The sequence below is a fragment of the Loxodonta africana genome, chromosome 9 (genome assembly GCF_030014295.1).
Source record: "Loxodonta africana isolate mLoxAfr1 chromosome 9, mLoxAfr1.hap2, whole genome shotgun sequence".
In the NCBI taxonomy this organism is placed as follows: domain Eukaryota; kingdom Metazoa; phylum Chordata; class Mammalia; order Proboscidea; family Elephantidae; genus Loxodonta; species Loxodonta africana.
Window position 1 is genome coordinate 8,875,303 of NC_087350.1, and position 27,867 is coordinate 8,903,169.

Below are 27,867 nucleotides of genomic sequence, written 5' to 3' on the forward strand. Positions count from 1 at the left end.
TGTCACTAGGAGTTGGAATCAACTTGATGGTAATGGTTTTTTTGTTTGTTAATATTTACCCGGTTATGAAAGTTCCATTCTATTACTAGTTTGCTAGTATGTTTCATAAAGAGTACCTGCAGAATTTCACCAAATGCTTCTTTTCTAATCTTTTGAGGATCACATGCTTTTTCCTCTTTAATCTCTAACATGATTCATTATTTCAAATATTCCTTATATTTATTTTTGCAATCTTGGGATGAAATTTACTTACATATGAGATATTATACATTGAAACATTTAATTGATAAATATATTTTTTAGGATTTTTGCATTTATGTTCATAAGTGAGTTGGCCTATTTCTTTTTTCCTTTCATTGTCCAGTTTTCCCTATTTTGCTCTTCTGTGGAGAAGTTTTATAAGATGTTATCTTTTCCTTAGAAATGGGATAAATATCACTTATAAACTCATCTAAGGCTGATATTTTTGTTCATTAATTTTTTGACCATTAATTTAATTTCTTTTACAGTTATAGATCTATTCAGGCTTTTTGTTTATTCTTGAGTCAGTTTTGGTAGAGTGCTTTTTTTTATGTAGAAAATTGAGCATTTTGTCTAGGTTTTCAGATTTATTGACATGAATTTGTTCATCACATTTGGTTATGATTTTTAATCTTAAGTGTAACTGCATCTAAGTCTTTTTTCTTCCCAGTGATATTTCTTTTCTCTTTCCTTCTTGACTAAAACTTTCTGAGCTTTTAGACTTTATTTCTTCTCAAAAACTAGCTTCTGCTTTCATTAATTTTCTGAGTTTTTTAAATTATTGTTTGTTAATATTTCTTCATTCCTTTATTTCCTTACTTGTTTTGGGTTTACTCTGTTTTTTTTTGTAGTTGTTTAAGTAACTTTCTGAGTTAAACATCTCATTAATTTTCTCTTTTTTAATTGTGGTGCATACGTATATATATAACAAAACATTTGCCATTCCAACTGTGTTTTTGTACAATTAAGTGAGTGACATTAACTATATTCATCATTTTGAGCGTCCTTCAATTTTCAATCTTTTTTCTTTTCAAATAAAGTCATTTAATTCTATGGCTGTCCCTCTGTGTACCACATTTTAAATGTTTTGATATGTAGTGTTCTCACTGTTCAGTTCTATATATTTTAGCTTTTATAATGGCATATTCTTTCAGCAAAATGTTATTAGTAATTATAATTATTCTACATTTTAGTCAGAGAACTTCATCTATAGCAAGGGTTGACAATTTTTGTCTTTTTAAGGGCCAGATAGTAAATATTTTAGGCTTAATTCATGCCTAGAAAAGTCACATGGCAGCAATTTGTGGAGAATTCTATTTATCTTTTTCCAGTCTCTGTTGCAATTACTTAACTCTGCTGGTATAGGGAGAAACCAGCCCTGCAACATACGTAACGAATGGGTGTGGCTGTGTTCCAATACCTTTATTTATGGACACTGAAATTTGTATTTCATATAATTTTTGCACGTCAAAAAAATATGCTTCTTCTTATGATAATTTATTAACCATTTAAGAATGTGAAAACCATAGTGGTTTCTGGGCTGTACAAAAACAGGTGGCAGGCTGGATTTGGTCTGTGGGCTGCAGTTTACTGATCTCATACCTATTTATTAATTATTTTTGCTTATATACTTATCTATTACTTATTTATTTATGTATTATGTTTATTACTTATTTCTCTTTCATTTTTGTTTGTTACTTAAGTTCCATAAAAGCAGAGGCTTTTGTCCACTTCATTCAGTGATGTATGCCAAGTGTCTTAGTCTCCTAGGGTGTCATAGCAAAATACACAAAAGCGGGAGGCTTTAAAGAAGAGAAATGTATTTTCTCATAGTCCTGGATACCAGAAGTGCAAATTGGGGTATCGGCCACATTGATTCCTTCTGAGGGCTTTGGGTTCCGTGCCTCTCTCCCAGCTTCGATGCTGCCGCTGATCCTTGGAGGACCTCTGCTGCTGTAGATGCACCTGCCTCCATCCTCACATAGCATCTGTCTTCCCCTGGGCTCTCTGTTTTGGTGTCTCTTCTCGCCTTTGATAAGACCCTGCTCAGAAGAGATTGGAGTTAGGACACACGCTACTTTGGTATGACCTTTTTTAATTTAACAAAAGTAAAATCTTCTTTTCCAACAAGGTCACATTCACAGGTACAGAGGTCAAGACTTCAAAGTATCTTTCTGGGTGACACAATTCAATCTATAACACCTTTAGAAAAATGTGTACCATATAGTAGAAAGTATTATAAAATATTTGTTAAATAAAAGAATACATGAAGGAGCAGACAAACTAAAGAGAACACTGTATCTCTGTACCAAGCTGCACTATGAACTCTCTGATTCCCTTACAGTGTAAGAAGTAAAAAGAACGTTTGAAGCACATCCTGCTGATGACTGTGAACCAGATTAGCACCTGGTGAACATCCTTCTTGATCCAGAAGCTAGTAATTTCAACATGGATAGATAGATTTCTTTTTTATTTCAACCTAGCAGAATCACAAGGCAGCAATTTGTGGAGCATTCTATTTGTCCTGTGTCCTGAGGAGGAATAACCCAGAGACAGAGAAAGGGAAAGAAAATCAGATACCATGCCCACATAAAACAAACAAACAAGACTGTTTAAATGTTTGTAAAACCAGGCCCATTCACAAAATGATCCAAGGCACCTTACAAAAATATAAACAGTTTTAAACTTAAAACAAAAGAAGGTAGGAACATGGGGAAGAGCAAATAATAGCAGGGAAATCAAAAGCAAGATTAGTTCCAAAAATGCAAGGCACAGCGTACTGCAGCTTGCTTTAGCTTTCAGCAGGGGACACCAAGAGCTAAGTGAAATTAGCACCATGACTAAGTGTCCGTAAGAGAGACAACAAACCAGGGCTCTCGGGGAAAGTGGGAAGAAGGCTCTGTGACTGAAGGGGAGACCCAAGAGACTTCTCTCAGAGGCCCCCTCAGGGAGGCACTCAGGGCCAGATTAAAGCATGTAAAGACCCTAAAAACTGATAATCTGTGGTGCCCCTCCCCTGCTCACTCACATATTCAAAAGGGATATGTGAGTTATATACATACATATATATATATTATGTGTATGTGTCTTAGCTACTCATGATGTAAATTAGTTTTTAAATATTTTTTATTGTGCTTTAAGTGACAGTTTACAAATCAAGTCAGGCACTCATACAAAAATTTACATACACCTTGCTATGTACTCCTAGTTGCTTTCCTCCTAATGAGACAGCACACTCCTGTGTCCATTCAGGCACCTTCTGTCCCCTCTGCCTTCTCATCTCCCCTCCAGACAGGAGCTGCCCACATAGTCTCATGGCTACTTGAGCCCAGAAGCTCACTCCTCACGAATATAATTTTCTAACTTATAAAACCCATTGCCATCGAGTCAATTCTGACTCATAGTGACCCTATAGGGCAGAGTAGAACTGCCTCCTAGAATTTCCAAGGAGCACCTGGTGGATTCAAACTGCTGACCTTTTGGTTAACTTAACCACTACGCCACCAGGGTTTTCTTCTAACTTATAATCTAGTCCAATCCCTGTCTGAAGAGTTGGCTTTGGCAATGGATCCAGTCTTTGACTAACAGAAGGTCTGGGGACCATGACCTCCAGCGTCCTTCTAGTCTCAGTCAGACCTTTAAGTCTAGTCTTTTTACAAAAATTTGAGTTCTGCATCACACTGCTCTCTTACTCCATCAGGGATTCTCTGTAGTGATCCCTGTCAGGGCAGTCATCAGCTGTAGCCAGGCACCATCTAGCTCTTCTGGTCTCAGGCTGATGGAGTCTCTGGTTTATGTGGCCCTTTCTGTCTCTTGGGCTCATAATTACCTTGTGTCTTTGGTTTTCTTCATTTTCCTTTGATCCAGGTGGGATGAAACCAATTGATGCATCTTAGATAGCCGCCAGCTAGCGTTTAAGACCCCAGATGCCACTCTCCAAAGTGTGATGCAGAATGTTTTCTTAATAAAGATAGATTATGCCAATTGACCTAGATGTCCCCTGAAACCATGGTCCCCAAACCTCCACCCCCGCTACAATGGCTTTCTAAGCATTTGATTTATTCAGGTAACTTCTTTGCTTTTGGTTTAGTCCAGTTGTGCTGACGTCTCCTGTGTTGTGCGTTGTCTTCCCATCCATCTAAAATAGTTCTTGTCTACTATCTCATTAGTGAAGACACCTCTCCTTCCCTCCCTCCTTCCTCCTCTCTTAACCATCAAACAATATTTTCTTCTCTGTTTAAACTATTTCTTGAGTTCTTATAATAGTGGTCTCATACAATATGTGTCCTTTTGCAACTGACTAATTTCACTCAGCATAATGCCTTCCAGATTCCTCCACGTTATGAAATGTTTTACAGATGCATCACTGTTCTTTATTGATGTATAGTATTCCGTTGTGTGAATACACCATAATTTATCCGTTCATCCAGTGATGGACACCTTGGTTGCCTCTATCTTTTTCTATTGTAAACAGTACTGCAACGAATATGAGTGTGCATATATCTCCTTGTGTAAAGGCTCTTATTTCTCTAGGGTATATTTCAAGGAGGGGGATTGCTGGATCATATGGTAGTTCTATCTCTAGCTTTTTAAGGAAGCGCCAAATTGATTTCCAAAGTGGTTGTACCATTTTCCATTCCCATCAACAGTGTATAAGTGTTCCAGTCTCTCCACAACCTCTCCTTCATTTATTATTTTGGATTAATGAGATGGAATCCCATTGTAGTTTTGATTTGCATTTCTCTAAAGGCTAATGATCGTGAGCATTTCCTCATGCATCTGTTAGCTACCTGAATGTCTTCTTTAGTGAAGTGCCTGTTCATATCCTTTGCCCATTTTTTAATTGGGTTATTTGTCTTTTTGTAGTTGAGTTTTTGCAGTGTCATGTAGATTTTAGAGATCAGACACTGATCAGAAATGTCATAGCTAAAAACATTTTCCTAGTCTGTAGGAAATCTTTTTACTCTTTTGGTGAAGTCTTTGCATGAGCATAGGAGTATGACCTTTAGGAGCTCACAGTTACAGAGTTTCTTTTCTGGTGTTTGTGCATTGTTAGTAATGTTTCATGTACTGTTTATGCCATGTATTAGGGCTCCTAACATTGTCTCTATTTTTTCTTCTATGGTCTTCATCCTTTTATATTCTATATTTAAGCCTTTGATCCATTTTGAGTTAGTTTTTGTGCATGATGTGAGGAATGGGTCTTGTTTCATTATTTACAAATGGATATCCAGTTATGCCAGCACCACGTGTTAAAGAGACTGTCTTTTCCTCAATTAATGGACCTTTGGGCCTTTGTCAAATATCAGCTGCTCATATGTGGATGGATTTATGTCTGGATTCTCAATTGTGTTCCCTTGGTCTATGTATATCTGTCTATGTAACTGGTACCAGTACCAGGCTGTTTTGACTACCGTGGCACTATAATAGGTTTTAAAATCACGTAGCGTGAGGTCTCCCACTTTGTTCTTCTTTTTCAGTAATGCTTCACCTATCCGGAATCTCTTTCCCTTCCATATGAAGTTGGTGATTTGTTTCTCCATTTCATTAAAAAATGTCGTTGGAATTTGAACGAGAATCACATTGTATCTATAGATGGTTTTTGGTAGAATAGACACTTTTACAGTGTTAAGTCTTCCTATTAATGAGTAAGGTATGTTTTTCTACTTACATAGACCTCTTTTGTTTTCTTGCAGTAGTGTCTTGTAGTTTTCTTTGTATAGGTGTTTTACATCTCTGGTTAGATTTATTCCTAAGTATTTTATCTTCTTGGGGCTACTGTAAATGGTATTGATTTGGTTAATTCCTCTTCCATGTTCCCTTTGTTGGTGAAGAGGAAACCAACTGATTTTTTGTACGTTTATCTTGTATCTTGATACACTGCTGAACTCTATTAGTTTTGGTAGTTTCCTTGAGGATTATTAAGGGTTTTCTGTATATAAGATCATGTTATCCGCAAATAGAAATACTTTGACTTCTTCCTTACCAATCTAGATGTCATTTATTTCTTTATCTAGCCTAATTGCTCTGGCTAGGACCTCCAGCAAAATGTTGAAAAAGAGTGGTGATAAGGGGCATGCTTGTCTGCTTCACATTTTCAGGGGAAATGCTTTCAGACTCTCTCCACTTAGGATGATGTTGGCTGTTGGCTCTGAATAAAAGCCCTTTATTATGTTGAGGAATTTCACTTGTATTCCTATTCTGCTGAGAGTTTTTTTTTTTATCACAAATGGGTGTTGGACTTTGTCGAATGCCTTTTCTGCATCAAACCCAGGAGGCAGAGCCAAGATGGTGGAATAGACAGACACTTCGGGCGAGCCCTGTTTACAACAAAGACCCCAAAAAACAAGTGAAACGAGTATATTTGTGACAAGCTGGGAGCCCTGATCACAAAAGGTAAGCTTAGACAACGAACTGAGAGGCAGGGGGAGGAAGTGACCGTTCAGAAGTGGAGAGGAGTTACAGGACCTGAATCGCAGGGAGCCCTCAGGCACCTTTCCAGGAGCCAAGGAGGTGCTGGCGGCTGCAGGCTGGTACTAGTGTTCGGCCACAGTTTCCTCAGGGAGAAGCAGCCAGCCTCACAGCCTACTCACACCTCCGGAACCTTAGGAGAACAGCGCTCTCGGAAAAAGCTAAGTATTTGCGTATATTTTACCACGCCCCCCCCCCCAAGCCGGCTTCAGTGGCTGAATCCCTGGGCATGAGATAGACCCTGGTGAGCACCTAGAGCCATCCTCCTGGGCTTGGGAAAGGAAAAAATTTGCAATCAGAGGGAAAAGATAATTTCCTAGCTCCATTAACCAGGGGAGCTCAGGAAAGAAGTGGCTCCTGTCCAGGCATAAACAGTCCGTGGACCTTGAACACATTTCCCTTCTGCATGGACCTGTGTGGGCCTATTTTGGGAGAATAGACCCTTGTTGGCAAACTTCAACCATTTCAGTTGTGCAGTGGAGAGGTGGGTGTTTGACATTTGCCATTGCTTTGCCTTTTAAACAAGCTCCTCACCTACCCACAATAGGGACCTAAGGACTGGTAGCTCCACTCAGGTCACCAAGTCATCTGTGACAGGGGTCCAAAGATAACTGTTACCTCCCGGTCCTTACAACCAAAACTTTCGGTGCCCATGGTCCCTCTGCAGAACCCACCCAGCAGCACACTCTAGGGAACATAGATGTGTTTTCTTCAGAGACACTTGGGGGCTGGTTCTCAGCCCCCTGCAGTACTCAGAGCATGACCCCCTGCTGCAATCAGATATGGGTATATACACCAATCACCCCTGCCCCTCTAAGACTGTATGACAGAGCCTGTACCACACACTTGATATCAGCTACCTGGAAACCTGAGCTGAATTCATACAAGAAAACTGAATGGACTCCTAGACTGATATACATGATAACAGCTCTAGCCAGCTGGGGACAGGACACCAGAGCTCCAAAGGCAAAAATAATCAAACTATCTCACTCAAGCAACCCATAGGGGTATACCAAAACAAAACAAAGCAAGCAGCTGTGACACAGTAAGCAAGCATAAGCTAATAGAATAACTTAAAGATGTTTCGGAGACAACACTCAATATCAAGTCACATAAAGAAACAGATGATGATCACCTCTACAAGCTCTCAAAACAAAGAATCCAGGGATCTTATGGATGAAAGTGCATTCCTGGAATTACTAGATGCAGAATACAAAAGTTTAATATACAGAACCCTTCGAGACATCAGGAAGGAAAGGAAGCAATATGCAGAACAAGCCAAGGAACACACAGATAAAGCAACTAAAGAAATTAGAAAGATTATTGTGGAACATAATGAAAAATTTAGTAAGCTGGAAAAATCCATAGACAGCAATCAGAAATTCAGAAGACTAACAATAAAATTACAGGATTAGATAACTCAGTAGAAAGTCAGAGGAGCAGAATTGAGCAAGTAGAAGCCAGAATTTCTGGACTTGAAGATAAATCACTTGGCACTAATATATTTGAAGAAAAATCAGGTAACAGAATTTAAAAAAAATGAAGAAAACTTAAGGATCATGTGGGACTTTATCAAGAGAAATAGCCTATGAGTGATTGGAGTACCAGAACAGGGAGGGATAACAGAAAATACAGAGAAAATTGTTGAAGATTTGTTGGCAGAAAACTTCCTTGATATTGTGAAAGATGAGAAGATATCTATCCAAGACGCTCATCAAACTCCACATAAGGTAGATGTTAAAAGAAAGTCACCAAGACATATTACAATCAAACTTGCCAAAACCAAAGATAAAGAGAGAATTATAAGAGCAGTGAGGGATAAAGGAAAAGTCACCCACAAAGGAGAGCCAATAAGAATAAGCTTGCACTACTCGGCAGAAACCATGCAGGCAAGAAGGCAATGGGATGACATATTTAAAAAATTGAAGGAAAAAAATTGCCAGCCAACAATCATATATCCAGCAAAACTGTCCCTTAAATATGAAGGTGAAATTAGGACATTTCTAGATAAACACAAGTTGAGGGAATTTGTAAAAACCAAACCAAAACTACAAGAAATACTAAAGGGAGTTCTTTGGTTAGAAAATCAATAATATCACGTATCAACCCAAGACTAGAACACTGGGCAGAGCAACCAGAAGTCAACCCAGACAGGGAAATCCAAAAAAACAAAGCAAGATTTAAAAAAAAAAAAAGCCTAAAACAGGGTATCAGCGATGTTATTTTATAAAAGAAGACAACCTTAAAATAATAAAGAGGGACTAAGAAATGTCATATGGAGAGGAAGATATGGCGATACAAAGAAATGGAAGTTAATTTTAAATTTAGAAAAATAGGGATAAATAATAAGGTAACCACAAAGGAGAAAAACTATCCTACTCATCAAAATAAAATACAAGGGAAAAATATAGACTCAGCCGAAACAAAATCAATGACAACAAATATGAGGAAAGGACAATATGTAAAGATAATCTACTCAGCACACAAAATCAAGTGGGAAAAAGAAACTGTCAACACCACACAAAAAAAAAATCAGAATGATAGTACTAAATTCATACTTATCCATAATTACCCTGAATGTAAATGGACTAAATGCCCCAGTAAAGAGACAGAGAGTGGCAAAATGCATTGAAAAACTAGATCCATCTATATGCCACCTACAAGAGACACACCTTAGACTTAGAGATGCAAACAAACTAAAACTCAAAGGATGGAAAAAATATATCAAGTAAACAACAAGCAAAAAAGAGCAGGAGTGGCAGTATTAATTTCAGACAAAATAGACTCTAAGATGAAATCCACCACAAAGGACAAGGAAGGACACCATATAATGATTAAAGCGACAATACACCAAGAAGATATAACCATATTAAATATTTATGCACCCAATGACAGGGCTGCAAGATACATAAAACAAACTCTATCAGCATTGAAAAGCGAGAGAGACAGCTCCACAATAACAGCAGGAGACTTCAACACACCACTTTCGGTAAAGGACAAGACATCCAGAAAGAAGCTCAATAAACACATGGAAGATCTAAATGCCATAATCAACCAACTTGACCTCACAGACATATACAGAACACTCCACCCAACAGCAACCAACTATACTTTCTTTTCTAGTGCGCATGGAACATTCTCTAGAATAGACCACATATTAGGTCATAAAGCAAGCCTTAGCAGAATCCAAAACATTGAAATATTACAAAGCATCTTCTCTGACCATAAGGCCATAAAAGTGGAAATCAATAACAGGAAAAGAAGGGAAAAAGAATTAAACACTTGGAAACTGAACAATACCCTGCTGAAAAAAGACTGGATTATAGAAGACATTAAGGATGGAATAAAGAAATTCATAGAATCCAGTGAGAATGAAAACACTTCCTATCAGAACCTTTGGGACACAGCAAAAGCGGTGCTCAGAGCCCAATTTATATCAATAAATGGACACATCCAAAAAGAAGAAAGGGCCAAAATCAAAGAATTATCCCTACAACTTGAACAAATAGAAAGAGAGCAACAAAAGCAATCCACAGGCACCAGAAGAAAACAAATAATAAAAATTAGAGCTGAACTAAATGAAATAGAAAACAGAAAAACAATTGAAACAATTAACAAGACCAAAAGCTGGTTTTTTGAAAAAATCAACAAAATTGTTAAACCATTGGTCAAAATTACAAAAGAAAAACAGGAGAGGAAGCAAATAACCCAAATAAGAAATGAGATAGGCGATATTACAACAGACCCAACTGAAATTAAAAGAATCATATCAGATCACTATGAAAAACTATACTCAAACAAATTTGAAAACCTAGAAGAAATGGATGAATTCCTAGAAACACACTACGTACCTAAACTAACACAAACAGAGGTAGAACAACTAAATAGACCCATAACAAAAGAAGAGATGGAAAAGGTAATCAAAAAACTCCCACCAAAAAAAAAGAAGCCCTAGCCCGGACGGCTTCCCTGTAGAGTTCTACCAAACTTTCAGAGAAGAGTTAACACCACTACTACTAAAGGTATTTCAGAGCATAGAAAAGGACGGAATACTACCAAACTCATTCTATGAAGCCACCACATCCCTGATACCAAAACCAGGTAAAGACACCACAAGAAAAGAAAATTTATATCCCTCATGAATGTAGATGCAAAAATCCTCAACAAAACTCTAGCCAATAGAATTTAACAACATATCAAAAAAATAACTCACCATGACCAAGTGGGATTCATTCCAGGTATGCAGGGATGGTACAACATCAGAAAAGCAATTCATGTAATCCATCATGTAAATAAAACAAAAGACAAGAATCACATGATTTTATCAATTGATGCAGAAAAAGCATTTGACAACGTTCAACAGTCATTCATGATAAAAACTCTCGGCAAAATAGGAATATAAGGAAAATTTTTTTTTTATACAAAGCCAACAGCCAACATCACCCTAAATGGAGAGTCTGAAAACATCCCCAATGAGATCGGGAACCAGACAAGGATGCCTTTTATCACCACTCTTATTCAACATTGTGCTGGAAGTGCTAGCCAGAGCAATTAGGCTAGATAAAGAAATAAAGCGCATCCAGATCGGCAAGAAAGAGGTCAAAGTATCTCTATTTGCCGATGACATGATCTTATACACAGAAAACCCTAAGGAATCCTCCAGAAAACTACTGAAACTAATAGAAGAGTTCAGCAGAGTACCGGGATACAAGGTAGACATACCATAATCAGTTGGATTCCTCTACACCAACAAAAAGAACATCAAAGAGGAAATCACCAAATCAATGGCACTTACAGTAGCCCCCAAGAAGATAAAATACTTAGGAATAAATCTTACCAGAGATGTAAAAGACTTATCCAAAGAAAACTACAGTACGCTTCTGCAAGAAACCAAAAGAGACTTACATAAGTGGAAGAACATACCTTGCTCATGGATAGGAAGACTTAACATTGTAAAAATGTCTATTCTACCAAAAGTGATCTACACATTTAATGCAATTCCGATCCAAATCCCAATGACATCATTTAATGAGTTTGAGAAACACATCACCAACTTCATACGGAAGGGAAAGAGGCCCTGGATAAATAAGGCATTACTGAAAAAGAAGAACAAAGTGGGAGGCCTTACTTTACCTGATTTTGGAACCTATTATACCACCACAGTAGTCAGAACAGCCTGGTACTGGTACAGCAACAGATACATGGACCAATGGAACAGAATTGAGAATCCAGACATAAATCCATCCACATATGAGCAGTTGATATTCGACAAAGGTCCCAAAACAGTTAAATGGCAGAAAAGACAATCTTTTTAACAAATGGTGCTGTCATAACTGGATATCCGTCTGCAAAAAAATGAAACAGGACCCATACCTCAGTCCATGCACAAAAACTGACTTAAATGGATCAAAGACCTAAATACAAAATCTAAAATGATAAAGATCATGGAAGAAAATATAGGGACAATGTTAGGAGCCCTAATACATGGCATAAACAGTATACAAAGCATTATAAAGAATACAGAAGAAAAACTAGATAACTGGGAGCTCCTAAAAATCAAACACCTACACTCATCCAAGGACTTCACCAAAAGAGTAAAAAGACTACCTACAGGCTGGGAAAATGTTTTTAGCTATGACATTTCTGATCAGTGCCTGATCTCTAAAATCTACATGATACTGCAAAAACTCAACTGCAAAAAGACAAATAACCCAATTAAAAAATGGGCAAAAGATATGAATAAACACTTCACTAAAGAAGACATTCAGGTAGCTAAGAGATATATGAGGAAATATTCACGATCATTAGCCATTAGAGAAATGTAGATCAAAACTACAATGAGATTTCATCTCACTCCAACAACCCGAAAAAAAACCTGGCATTAATCCAAGAAACACAAAAGAATAAATGTTGGAGAGGCTGTGGAGAGATTGGAACACTTATATACTGCTGGTGGGAACATCAAATGGTATAACCACTTTGGAAATCGATTTGGCTCTTCCTTAAAAACCTAGAAATAGAACTACCATAGGATCTAGCAACCCCACTCCTTGGAATATATCCTAGAGAAATAAGAGCCTTTACACGAACAGATAATATGCACACCCATGTTCATTGTAGCACTGTTTACAATAGCAAAAAGATGGAAGCAACCAAGGTGCCCAACAATGGATGAATGGATAAATAAATTATTGTATATTCACACAATAGAATACTATGCGTCGATAAAGAACAGTGATGAATCTGTGAAACACTTCATAACATGGAGGAACCTGGAAGGCATTACACTGAGTGAAATTAGTCAGCTGCAAAAGGACAAATATTGTATAAGACCACTATTATAAGAACTTGAGAAATAGTTTAAACTGAGAAGAAAACATTCTTTTGTGGTTATGAGAGAGGGAGGAAGGGAGGGTGGGAGAGAGGGAATTCACTAATTAGTAGATAAGAACTACTTTATGTGAAGGGAAAGACAGCACACAATACAGGGGAGGTCAGCACATTTGGACTAAACCAAAAGCAGCTTTCTGAATAAACTGAAAGCTTCGAAGGCCAGCGTAGCAGGGGCAGGGGGACATCTAAGTCAACTGGCATAATGAAATCTATTAAGAAAACATTCTGCATCCCACTTTGGAGAGTGGCACCTGGGGTCTTAAACGCTAGCAAGCAGCCATCTAAGATGCATCAATTGGTCTCAACCCACCTGGATCAAAGAAGAATGAAGAACACCAAGGACACAAGGTGATTAAGAGCCCAAGAGACAGAAAGGGCCACATGAACCAGAGACTACATCATCCTGAGACCAGAAGAACCAGATGGTGCCTGGCTACAAGCGATGACTGCCCTGACAGGGGACACAACAGAGAACCCCTGAGGGAGCAGGAGAGCAGTGGGATAGAGATCCCAAATCCTCATAAGACCAGACTTACTGGTCTGACTGAGACTAGAAGGACCCCAGTGGTCATGGCCCCCAGACCTTCTGTTGGCCCAGGACAGGAAACTATTCCCAAAGCCAACTCTTCAGACAGGGATTGGACTGGACAATGGGTTGGAGAGGGATGCTGGTGAGGAGTGAGCTTTTTGGATCAGGTGGACACTTGAGACTATGTTGGCATCTCCTGCCTGGAGGGGAGATGAGAGGGGGGAGGGGGTCAGAAGCTGGCGAAATGGACACGAAAAGAGAGAGTGGAGGGAGACAGCGGGCTGTCTTATTAGTGGGAGTGTAATTGGGAGTGTGTAGCAAGGTGTATATGGGTTTTTGTGTGAGAGACTGACTTGATTTGTAAACTTTCACTTAAAGCACAATAAAAATTATTAAAAAAAAAAAAAAAGAAAAAGGCCTCTGAGCAGCCATCTAGGATACTTCACTGGTCTCACCCCTTCGGGAGCAAGGAAGAATGCAGGAAAATAAACATACAAAGGACTAATAGACCACAACTACCACAGCCTCAGACTGAGCCCAGCACTGCTAGATGGTACCCACTACCACCACTGACTGTCTGACACAGATCACAATACAGGGTCCTGGACAGAGTTGGAGAAAAATGTAGAGCAAAATTCTAACTCACAAAAAATTACCAGATTTCCTGGCCCAACAGAGACTGGAGAAACCCTGAGAGTATGGCCTCCCGGACACCCTTTTAGCTCAGTAATGAAGTCACTCCTGAGGTTCACCCTTCAGCCAAAGTTTAGACAGGCCCATAAAACAAAAAGAGACTCAAGGGGTACACCAGCCCAAGGGCAAGGACTAGGCAGAAGGAGGGGACAGGAAAGTTGGTAATAGGAACCCAAGGTCAAGAAGGGAGTGTGTTGACATGTCCTGGGTTGATAACCAATGTCAAAAAACAGTATGTGTACTAATTGTTTAGTGAGAAGCTAGTTCTGTAAACCTTCATCGATTGTTGTTGTTAGGTGCCGTTGAGTCCCTTCCAACTCATAGTGACCCTGTGTACCACGGAACCAAACACTGTCCAGTTATGTGCCATCCTCACAATTGTTGCTTTACTTGAGCCCATTGTTACAGCCACTGTGTCAATCCATCTAGTTGTGGGTCTTCCTCTTTTTCACTGCCCTTCAACTTTACTAAGCATGATGCCCTTCTCCATTGACTGATCTCCCCTGACAACATGTCCAAAGCATGTAAGACGTAGTCTCGCCATCCTTGCTTCTAAGGAGCATTCTGGTTGTGCTTCTTCTAAGACTGATCTTTTGGCAGTCCATGGTATATTCAATATTCTTCAGCAACACACACACACACAAAAATCCTATGTTTCCTCCACTAAGTGCTCTTAGAAAGAAGAAGTTTTGTTCAAGGGTAAATAACCAATGATTAAGAAGAATCTGTGGGAGCTAAAAGACTTTATACAGTGCCTAATGGCCCTTCATTATTTGGGCAAGAGAAAACAAAGAACCTGCATTCAAGTGGACAGCAATTCAAAAACTTACAAAATACCAGTGTGATTCACGGTTTCGTAAAGACCAAACCACTCTTATCAGATTCTCTCTCCTGCAAGTAACAACCTGAACATAGCATAAACTTGGTGCAAAATATAAAAAACAGCTACTTGAAGTACTGAAAAATGATCTAGAGCAGACAGATACTAGAAGAGGGTAGACTCTTACAAGAAGGGAGCAGAACTGGATGTATTTCTATTTGTCATGGCAGTTAGCCTGAGTGCCATCCCTAGTCTATATCACAGAATGGATGAAACTTTGACAACAAACCTGCAGTTCTAAAGTCTTGAAAACTAGACAGAATTCAGGGTAACCACAGAAACTGGAAAATACGGTGGAAATCACAGAGAATAAAAGCCACATAGAGAGAACCCCAAATTCTGTTTCTAAACTCTACCCAAATTGCTGGCTGACTCCTGACTACACATGTGTGAGGCAGACTCCAAGGAGCCCTGCTAAGGCTAGAGAACTGAACTGAGGCTTCAGAGTTTGGAATTTGAGTCCAGCCAAGTTAAATGACTACTAACACAAACAAACAAAAATGCATGCTCTTTGGAGGAACATAGAATTCGGAGCCTCAACAACATATCATTCATCTTGTCCAGAAAGAAGTCCAAAATTAGTATACATAGAAAAAACAGGAAAATGTGACAATGCTCATTCAAAAGTAAAGACAATCAATGAAGATACACTCTAAGATGACCCAGATATTGGAAGTAACAAATAAGGAATATAAAGCAATTATTATAACTATGCTCAAGAACATGAAATCTTACAATGAATGAAAATATTTTCCAGCAGTGAAATAGAAATATGGAAAAGAACCAAATAGAAAGTTTAGAACTGAAAAATACAATGTAACAGCTATTAAAATACAAATGGAGTCCCTGGGTGGAGTAAATGTTTTACGTGCTTGGCTGGTAACGAAAAGGTTGGAAGTTCTACTCCATCCAGGAGCACCTCGAAAGGAAGGCCTGGTGATCTGCTTCTGAAAAATCAGCCACTGAAAACCTCCTGGAGCACAGTCCTACTCGGACACACACAGGGCCACCTTCGGTCAGAGTCGACTTGATGGCAACTGTTTTATAACACAAATAATAGTTTAATAATAGACTAGAGATGACTGAAGAAAGTGAGCTTGAAGATTGATCAACAGAAATTACCTAGTCTGAAGACACAGAAAAAATAAGATTAAAAAAATAAGCAGACCTGTGAGAGGATATCAAAAGGTCTTACATATGTGTAACTGGAGTCTCAGCACAAGAAGAGAGAGACAATAGGGCATAAAATATATTTGAAGCAACAATGTTGTGGAAAATTTTCCCAAATTTGTTGAATGACATAAGTTTATAGGTTCAAGGAGCTCAGTAAAGCTTAAGCAAGAAAACCGCACCTAGGAACATAGTAAACCTACTACTAAAAAACAAATATAAAGAGAAAATTTTATACAATTTGAAATATTAATGACTTCTCATTGGAAGAAAATAAAACAACACATTTAAGTGCTAAAACAATAACCCTTCAACTCAGAATTCTATATCCTTCAAAAATGAAGACAAAATAAGGATAATTTCATACCAAAAAATAAAAATTAAGACAACTTATCATCAGCAAACCGTTAGCACAAAAAAAAATTCTAAGGTAGGTTCTTCAAGCTGAATGGAAAGAACATTGGAATGAAATACAGATCTTCAGAGAGGGCTAAAGAGTGCCAAAAAAAGTAAATATGGGGGTAAATGTAAAAGACTAATTTTCCATGTTAAAATACATGTGACTGTTTAGGAAACCCCGGTGGCAGAGTGGTTAAGTGCTACAGCTGCTGACCTAAAGGGTCGGCAGTTCGAATCTACCAGGCGCTCCTTGGAAACTCTATGGGGCAGTTCTACTCTGTCCCATAGGGTCGCTACGAGTTGGAATCGACTCGACGGCACTGGGTTTGGTTTTTGTTTTTTTGGTGACTGTTTAACACAAAAATTACAACATTTTATTTCGGAGTTAATAATATGTTGAATGTAATACATATGGCAACTATAACATAAAGGACAGGAGTGGAGGTAAACAAGTTTCTTACATTTTATGTGAAGTAGTAGAATGTTAACTCTAAGTAGACTGTGAAAATTAGAAATGCACATTATCTTAAAACACAAAGGAAAAAACTCATTGCCATTGAGTTGATTCCAACCTTAGAGACTCTACAGGACAGAGTAGAACTGCCCCATAGCATTTCCAAAGAGTGCCTGGTGGATTCAAACTGCCGATCTTTTGGTTAGTAGCCATAGCCCTTAACCACTAAGCCACCAGGGTTTCCAAAATGCAAAGAGGTCTATCTAAATGCAAACAGATAACTAAATTTTTTAATAATTTTCAATTATTCCAAAACAAAGTGTGAAAAGAAGGACATAGAAACAAAAAACCTAGAACAAAAATGGAAAATAAAAGTAGTAAAATGATAGACCTAAATCTAGCCGAAGGAGCCCTGGTGGTGCAACAGTTAAGCTTTCATCTGCAAACCTAAAAGTTGGCGGTTCCAATGAACACAGTGGCTCCATGGACAAAGGCCTGGTGTAGCCTAGAAAACCCTCTAGGCAGTTCTACTCTGTCACATGTGGTCACTATGAGTCAAAATCAACTCAATGGCAGCTAACAACAATGAATCTAATCACATTAATAATTACGCTAAATGCTAACAGACTAAACATTTCAATTAGAAGACAACAAACATCAGACTGAATAAAAATGAAAGACACAGGGACAAAGTTTAGTGTCATAGAGTATAATGATAATATGAATTATAGTAATAAAAAATAACATTTAAAATCTGTGTTGAGCACTTTATTATATGCTGGGCACTCTGCTAATAGTGTTTTCCTGCAACAGCGTATCTAATCCTGAAAGCACTGCTTCAAAGTGGAAATCAGTATTACCTCCACCTTGTGGATTAGGAAATAGTATGTGAGAGAGAACTTGCTGCACTAGAAACACTATAAATATTCAAGCGTAGTTTGTGGTACATACAACAAGTAAACTATTTTGCAATCATTTAAAAACATAATTATGAAGATTGAAATTTTCTAGAGCCATTGAAAGGTATTCATTATAATATACTTTCAGATACCCAAAATTATATGTGCTCAATGATTTAATCTATGTAAAACAGCATGTATGCAGAAAGTTAGATTTGAAGATGAAAACATGCAAGTAAGCATATTTGAAGTATTTAGAGGTGTCACAGTATGTCATGAGCTTCTTAATGACAGAGACCATGTCATTTTATTTACTCAAGATGACATGGCTAAAAGCAGAGAATACCAGAAAGACGTTTTACCTATGTTTTATTGATTATGTAAAGGCATTCAACTGTGTGGATCATAACAAGTTATGGATAACATTGCGAAAAATGGGAATTCCAGAACACCTAACTGTGCTCTTGAGGAACCCATATATAGACCAAGAAGCAGTCATTCATACAGAACAAGGGGATACTGCATGGCTTAAGATCAGGAAAGATGTACATCAGGGTTGCATTCTTTCACCATACTTGTGTATTCTTGACATTGTTTCTAAATTCAGGTGGAATATACTCAAGATCATACTTTGGCTCTCGTCAACTTGTTCTAATTTTCTTCAGTTTTAGGCTGAACTAGAAAATGAGCAATTGATGGCCCATTCCACAGTTGGCCCTTGGTCTTCTTCTGACTGATGATATTGAGCTTTTCCATTGTCTCTTTCCACAGGTGTAGCCAATTTGATTCCTGTGTATTCTGTCTGGCGAGGTCTATGTGTATAGTCACTGTTCATGTTGGTGAAAAAGGTATCTGCAATGAAGAAGTCATTGGTCTTGTAAAATTCTATCATGTCATCTCCAGCATCATTTCTATCACCAAAGCTGTATTTTCCAACTACCAATCCTTCTTCTTTGTTTCCAACTTTCGAATTTCAATCATCAGTAATTATCAATGCATCCTGATGGCATGTTTGATCAATTTCAGACTGCAGAAGCTGATAAAAATCTTCAATTTCTTCATCTATGGCCTTAGAGGTTGATGTGCAAATTTGAATAATAGTCGTATGAACTGGCCTTCCCTGTAGGTGTGTGGATATTATCCTATCATTGACAGCGTTGTACTTCAGGATAGATACTGAAATACTCTTTTTGAGGTTGAACACAACACCATTCCTCCTCAAGTTGTCATTCCTTGCATAGTAGACCATATGATTGCCTGATTCAAAATGGCCAATGCCAGTCCATTTCAGCTCATTAATGCCTAGGATATTGACGTTTATGCACGCCATTTCATTTTTGACGATTTCCAATTTTCCATACTTTGTGCATTCCATGTTCTGATTATTAATGGATGTTCACAGCTGTTTCTTCTCAATTTGAGTGGTGCCACATCAGCAAACGAAGGTTCCAAAAGCTTGACTCCATCCACGTCATTAAGGTCGGCTCTGCTTTGAGGAGGCAGCTCTTCTCCAGTCATCTTCTGAGTGCCTTTCAACCTGCGGTGGGGGGGGGGGGGGTGCATCTTCCAACACTATATCAGACAATGTCATGCTGCTATTCATAAGGTTTTCACCAGCTAATTCTTTTCAGAAGTAAACTGCCAGGTCCTTCTTCCTAGTCTGTCTTAGTCTGGGAGCTCAGCTGAAACCTGTTGGCCATGGGTGACCCTACTGGTATCTGAATACAGGTAGCATAGATTCCAGCATCACAGCAACACACAAGTCCCTACAGTACTACAAGTTGATAAACATGTGGTGGAATATAGCCTAATCACCCCACAACACAATAAATCAATCAGTTGAGGGACTTGAGAGCAAAAAGAACTTTTCCCAGTTACCTGACCTATGAACTGGGGGACACAAGCCCTACAAGAGTCTACAGACTGTCACCTGACCTACATACAGATTTTGAAATTTCTAGCCCCCACAATAGCATGGGCCAGTTTCTTGAAGTAAATCAAACCCTATCCCTCTCTATCTGTCTCTCTCTCTACCGCCCCCCTCTCTCTCTGTCTGTCTACCTACCTACCTACCTACCATCCTACCATCCTACCATCACTGGTTCTGCTTCTCTAACAAAACTAACTGAGACAGAGCCTGGAGGGGGAAGAGAGTGTCCATGTGGGGTAGGCAAGGAAAAGCAGGGAGTTGGAACACAGACAAGGTAATGAGAGTGTTTTTGAGAGCAGGTGGGGGACCTGTATCAGGTGAGGAGAGCACCCACATGGGGTAGGAGGTGGAAGTGATGATGGGAGTTTGTTTATATTTAGTGGAATTGGTCAAATAAATATATTAAGGAAAATGGGAGCCAAGATTCTCACTGTCAGAGAAATGAGTTAAAATATCGAAGTGCTAAATATGGGAAGAGTTAAAATGTGGAAAGGGAGAAAATTAAAATGAACCCTCTGATTTTCCGCTGAAATTGAAGATATCAGGACAAATCCATCCTTTCAGTGGATAGATGATAAGTAGATAGATAGATGATAGATAGATAGACAGGCAGGCAGGCAGACAGACAGACAGACAGACAGATAGATAGATAGATAGGTAGGTAGATGACAGATGATAGACAGACAGGCACCAGGCAGGCAGGCGAGCAGGCAGGCAGGCAGGCAGGTAGGTAGGTAGATCGATCAAAAATCCATTGCTGTCTAGTCAATTCCAACCCATTGTGGCCCTATAGGACAGAGTAGAACTGCCCCATAAGCTTTCCAAGGCTGTAAATCTTTATGGAAGCAGACTGTCACATCTTTCTCCTGCAGAGTGGCTGGCGGGTTTGAACTGCTCACCTTTCAGTTAGCAACCTAGCTCATAACTATTGCACCACCAGGGCTCCTTAGATAGATAAAAATATGTATGTAGAAACGTAAATGCATAGATACATATATTCCTTAGCTCTCTCCACTGAAACGCCTGGGAGCAGCAATACTCCAACAGCAATGAGCACGTCTAGATCACAGATCTTGGTATCTAAATATGATGCTCCACTAGAAGAGGCCAGAGGTCCTTAGAGAAATGGCTGATTCCAGGGCTGGAGCAGGGGAAGAGCAAGATGAGCCTGGAATATCTTGTTTTGTTGGAAAATAAAGTGATCAGGGAATCATGAGAGCTCAACAAAAGGACACAGAGGCCAGCTTGAAGGGGCTCCCATTGACTAAATGTGAAACAATTTGAGCATCTAAATAAATAGTGATAACAGAATAAAAAAGGAAGAAAATTTTTTTATTCAAAAAATTGAATAAAAAAGAAACCCCTGAGTCCAGAGTGATAGAGCTAAGTAAATGAATAAATTGAATGTTGAGAAACAGGATATTTCCATAATAAAGAGTAACTTTACAATGAAGAAGTCTGGCACACCACTTTAATCAAGAGATCAAAGTGAACATTGTGAGTAATGAAGCAAAACAAAATCCTCTATCGCCTGGTAGTACACAATCAGAGCACAGCATCACTTCTACGGGATTCTTGCCAAAAGTCCAATATCCAAATCTAATTATGAAAAATAAGATCAGACAAGTACAAACTGAGGTACATTCTTTAAAATAACTTGCAGGTAATCTGGAGGGGGAGCCAACACGGAGCTGTAGACAGATGCACCATGCCATCCCTCCCTCATAACCATCAAAGATTGTTTCTTTTTGTGGGTAAACCTTTTCATCAATTTTTACAGTAATGATCTCATACAATACTTGTCCTTTTGTAATTGACTTATTTAACTCAGCATAATGTCTTCCAGAGTCATCCAAGTTATGAGATGCTTCACGTTTTCATTTTTGTTCCTGATCATTGTGTAATACTCCATTGTGTGTACGTACCACTGCTTCTTACATACTTTCGACATGTTGTCAGGAGGGATCAGTCCCTGGAGAAGGGCATCATGCTTGATAAAGTACAGGGTCAAGGGAAAAGAGGAAGAGCCTCAGTGAGATGGATTAACACAGAGCCTGCAACAATGGGCTCAAGCATAACAATGATTGTAAGGATGGTACAGGACCAGGCAGTGTTTCCTTCTGTGGTACGTGGGGCTGCTATGAGTCGGAACCACAGTTTGATTATCCATTGATTATCCATTCATTTGTTGATGGACATCTACGTTGTTTCCATTTTTTGCTATTGTGAACAATGCTGCAATGAACATGGGTGTGCATATGTCTGCTCATGTGATGGCTCTTACTTGTCCAGGATAAATTCCTAGGAGTGGGATTGCTGGATCATATGGTATTTCTACTTCTAGCTTTGTAAGGAAGCACCATATCGTTTTCCAAAATGGTTGTATCATTTTGCATTCCCACCAGCAGTGCATAAGAGTTTTGATCTTCCCGTAGCCTTTCCAACATTTATTTCCAGTTTTTTTTTTTTTAATTCTTGCCAGTAATGCCGGGGTGAGATGGTATCTCATTGTGGTTTTGATTTGCATTTCTCTAATGGCTAGTGATAACAAGCATTTCCTGCTGTGTATTGGCCACTTGGATGTCTTTTTTGGTGAAGTGCCTGTTCATATCCTTTGCCCATTTTTTAATTGGATTATTTGTCTTTTGGTTGTAGAGGTGTTGGATTTTCCTGTAGATTTTAGAGATTAGACCTTTGTAATAGCCAAATTTTTTTTCCCCAGTCTATAGGTTCTCTTTTTAGTCTTTTTGGTGAAGGCTTTTGATTAGCATAAATGTTTAATTTTTAGAAGATCCCAGTTATCTAGCTTATCTTCTGGAGTTTGTGTGTTGTTGGTTGTGGTTTGTATCTTCTTAATGCCATGTATTTGGCCTCTAGCATTGACCCTTTTTTTCTTCTATGAACGTCATAGTTGTGGGCTTTATATTTAGGTCTTTGATACATTTTGAGTTAGTTTTTCTATATGGTGTGACATATGGATCCTATTTCATTTTTTTTGCAGATGGGCATCCAGTTTTGCCAGCACCACTTGTTAAAAAGTCAATCTTTTCCCTATGGACTTTGGGCCCTTGTTGAAGATCAGGTGACCATAGGTGGATGGATTTACATCAGGGTTCTCTATTCTGTTCCATCGGTCAATGTATCTGTCATTGTACCAGTACAAAGCTGTTTTGACTACCATACCTGTATAGTAGGTTCCGAGGTCAGGTAATGTGAGTCCTCCTATTTTATTCTTCTTCAATAGTGCTTTACTTATCTGGGGCCTCTTCCCTTTCCATATAAAGTTAATGATTAGTTTTTTCATCTTTTTAAAGAATACTGTTGGTATTTGGGTCAGGATTGCATTGTAGTTGTAGATTGCTTTGGGTAGAATTGTCATTTTCACAATGTTGAGTCTGCCCATCCATGACCATGCTGTTTTTCCACTTATGTAGATCTCTTTTGCTTTCTTGCAGTAGTGTTTTGTAGTTTTCTTTGTATAGGTCCTTTACATCCCTGGTTAGATTTATTCCTAAGAATTTTATTTTTTAGAGGCTACTATAAATGATATTGTTTTCCTGATTTCCTTTTCATTATTCTCTTTATTGGTGTATGGGAATCCAACTGATTTTTGTGTGTTTGTCTTGTATCCTGCTAGCCTGCTGAATCTTTCTATTAGTTCCAGTAGTTTCTCATGGAGTCTTTTGGGTTTTCTATGTATAGTATCATATCATCACCAAATAGGGACAGTTTAACAACTTCCTTACCAATTTGGAGGTCCTTTATTTCTTTTTCTTGCCTTATTGCTCTAGCTAGGACTTCCAGCACAATGTTAAATAGGAGTGATGATAAAGGGCATCCTTGTCTTCTTCCTGTTCTCAAGGGGAATGTTTTCAGCCTCTCTCCATTAAGAATGATGCTGGCCGTTGGTTTTGCATAGATGGCCTTTATTATGTTAAGAAATTTCCCTTCTATACTTATTTCATTGAGGATTTTTATCAGGAATGGGTGTTACCATTTTATTGAAGATTTTTATCAGGAATGGGTGGTGTTAGGCTTTGTCAAATGCCTTTTCTGTGCCAATTCAGATGGTCATGTGATTCTTTTCTTTCCTGTTTCTTATGTGGTGGATTACATTGATTGGTTTTCTAATGTTGAACCACCTTGCATACCTGGTATGAATCCTACTTGCTAGTGGTGTCTTATCTCTTTGATATGATGCTGAATTCTATTGGCTAGAATTTTGTTGGGAATTTTTACACCTATAATCATGAGAGATATTGGTCTGTAATTTTCTTTTTTGTGGTGTCTTTGCCTGGTTTTGGTATCAGAGTTATGCTGGCTTCAGAGAATGAATTTGGCAGTATTGCTTCCTTTCCTCAGTTCTGAAATAGTTTGAGTAGTACTGGTGTAAGCTCTTCTCTGAATGTTTCATAGAATTCTCCGTTGAAGAAATCTGGGCCAGAATTTTTTTTGGTTGGGAGTTTTTTAAATTAGCTTTTCAATCTCTTCTCTTGTTGTGGGTCTGTTCAGGTTTCCAACAACATTTTGTGTTTGGTTGGGTAGGTAGTGTGTTTCTAGAAATTTGACTATTTCCTCTACGTTTTTTAATTTGTTGGAGTATAGTTTTTCATTATACTCTGTTATGAACCTTTTTATTTCATTTCTTGTTTGGGTTATCTGATTCCTGTCCTGTTTTTTCTTTAGTCACTTTGGCCAGTGATTTGTTCATTTTGTTGATCCTTTCAAAGAACCAACTTTTGGTTTTGTTGATTCTTTCTATTTTTCTATTCTCTATTTCATTTATTTCTGCTCTGATCTTTAGTATTTCCTTTCTTCTGGTGGCTGTGGACTTCTTTTCCTGTTCTTTTCTATTTGTTCTAGTTGTGTAGCTAGTGTTTTGATTTCGTCCCTTTCTTCTTTTTTGTTTTGTGCAACTATTGCTATAAATTGACCTCTAAGCACTGCCTTTGCTGTGTTCCAAAGGTTTTGGTATGATGTGTTTTCATTCTCTTTTGATTCTAGAAATTTTTTGATTCCATCTCTGATTTCTTCTATTACCTTTTTTGATTCCATCTCTGATTTTCTTCTGTTACCCTGTGGTTTTTAAACAGGCAGCTATTCAATTTCCATGTAATTGATATTTTCTTTTTGCTCTTCCTGTTATTAATTTCTACTTTGATGGTGTTGTGGTCAGAGAAGATGTTTTGTATTATCGCAATGTTTTGGATTGTGTTGAGGGTTGCTCTGTGGTCTAAGATGTGGTCTGTTCTGAAGAACATTCCATGTGCATTGGAAAAGAATGTGTACTTTGCAGCTGTTGGGTGGAGTGTTCTATATTTGTCTATGAGGTCAAATTGGCTCATTGTGTCCTTTACTCTTCTGTACCTTTGTTGAATTTCTTTCTAGGTGCTGCATCCTTTACTGAGAGTAGTGTGTTGAAATCTCCTACGACTGTTGTAGAACTGTTGATTTCTGTTTTCAGTGCTGTTAGAGTTTGTTTTATGTATTTTGGAGCCCTGTCATTAGATGCATAGATGTTTATTATGCTTAAGTCTTCACGATGGATCATCGTTTTAATCATTATATAATGCTCTTCTTTGTCTTTTGCAGTGGGTTTTTTTTAATGTCTGTTTTATCTGAGATTAGTATTGCCACTCCCACTCTTTTTTGGTAGTAATTTGCTTGATATATTTTTTCTACCCTTTGATTTTTAATAAATTTACATCTTTTTTTCTAAGGCGTGTCTGTTATAGACAATGGATTGAGGGAGCCTGTTTTTTTTAATCCATTCTGTCACTCTGTCTCTTTATGGGAGCACTTAGGCCATTTGGGGTGGCTCGTTGTTCTATGGGTACGATTCTTGCTTAGGTTGTGAGAAGTCCCTGGTTCAAGTCCCAGATGAGCCCTTATCTTTGGAAACCCTGGTGGCATAGTGGTTAAGTGCTATGGCTGCTAACCAAAGGGTCGGCAGTTCAAATCTGCCAGGCACTCCTTGGAAAGTCTAAGGGGCAGTTCTACTCTGTCCTATAGGGTCGCTATAAGTCAGAATTGGCTTGATGGCACTGGGCTTTTTTTTTTTTTTTTTGGTTTTAGACCATTTACATTCAGTGTAATTATGATAAAAAAATTTTAGGTGTGAGTTTATTGCTGTCATTATGTAGTGCTTTTTTTTGTTGTATTGATATTTTCTTTAATAATTCTTGTAAGTTTGGTTTGGTTTTTACATATGCCCTTAATTTCTGTTTATCTGAAATGTCCTACTTTCACCATCATATTTGAATGAGAGTTTTGCAGCATGTATTATTCTTGGTTGGCAATTTTTTTCTTTCAAGGTTTTATATATGTCATCCCATTGCCTTCTTGCCTGCATGGTTTCTGCTGAATAATCAGAGTTTAGTCTTATTCTTTCTCCTCTGCATGCAAATTTTTTTTTTTTTTTTTTTTTTCTTGAGCTGCTTTCAGGACTTCTTCTGTCTCTGGTTTTAGCAAGTGGGATTATGATATGCCTTGGTGATTTCCTTTTGGGATCTATCCTGTACGGAGTTTGTTGAGCTTCCTGGATGGTCATCTTTCTTAATATTAGGGAAGTTTTCTGTCAACAATTCTTCAATGATCCTATGTTTTCTGTTTTCTCCCCATGTTCTGGAACTCCAGTCACTCACAAATTTTTGCTTTTGTTGTATCCCACATCATTCTCAGGGTTTCTTCATTTTTCTTTGTTCTTTCCCCCCCTCCCCAGAGCTGTAGCCAAGTGTTTGTCTTCAATTTCACTGATCCTGTCTTCTGTAATTTCAAACCTGCTCCTCAGCCCTTCTACAACAATGTCCATTTCTGAAATCTTTTGTTTATCTTTTGGATTTCTAATTGTTGTTTCTATATGATTTCTAGTTCTGAATTTATTTTGGCATTTTGTTCCTGCATTATTTTCCTGAGTTCTTCTGCTTTTTCTCTGTATTTTCCATGAATTTTTCTGCCTTTTCCATGAATTCGTCTATTTTTTCCTCATTTTTGTCTGCTTTTTGCTTCAACTCTTGGATAGCTCTGAATATTAGAGATATCTCTGTCAGGTAGTTCTAGTGCATTGACACCTTTGTTTTATTTTGGATGTCTACTGGAACCACCCTGTCCTTTTTTTTTTTTTTAATATATTTTGATATTGTCTGCTGACTTTGGGACATTTAGTAGTTATTTTCTTTGTTTATTGATTGTAGACCTGTTTGTTTCATCCTGCTTATTTGTTTTATTTGGTTATTCCTGAGAAGGTGGGCTGTCTGTTCTCTGTTGTTTACCTGTCTTTGGTCACGATACTTTTCACCATTTTGTCCAATGGGCAGGGCCAATCACTCAGCTATGGTGCAGCAGGGCAGGTCAGGCTGAAGGGAAGATGCTGGGAACGGTGTTTGTGGCAGGTACTAGGGCCGACAAGCTGGGCCGGCAATCAATGCTGGGCAGGTTCTTGTAGGCCATACCTGTGCTGCTCGGGGGTGTGATGTTCAGTGCACAGTGCAGGTAAGCAGAAAGGAGCAGGGAGGTTGTGATGTGTGGAGCTAATATGGGTATGGGAAAGAAGAGAGAGAGGAGAGAGGAACAGAAGCCCAAAACAAACAAAAAAATAAGAACACTATGGGACCTTGCCATTGGAGTGGAAAGAAGAGAAAAGAAGAAATGGAGAAAAACAAAAAGGAAAAAGAAAAAATAACTAGATAAAAACTTGGAAGAAAAGCCCCCAGGGTCCCACTGGTGCAGCTGTAAAAACTGGGGAAGTGGCTCCCAGGGTGTACAATATAACCTGGCTAGAAGGGTATAGATGTCACACAGTGCCAGGTATTTAGGAGGCAGGAAAAGAAGGTAAGTATGGAGAAAGGAGAACTGAGAAATGAAGAAAGACAGAAAGGAGAAAGAAAAAAGAAGTGCCCCAGGGATCCCATCTATGCAGCTGCACAGATTGGGGGAGTGGCTTGTGACCCATGCAGTGTAATCCAGCTAGAAGGGGCTCCTAAGCCACAAAAAGAAAAAGAAAACAAACAAATAAATGAAACAAAACAA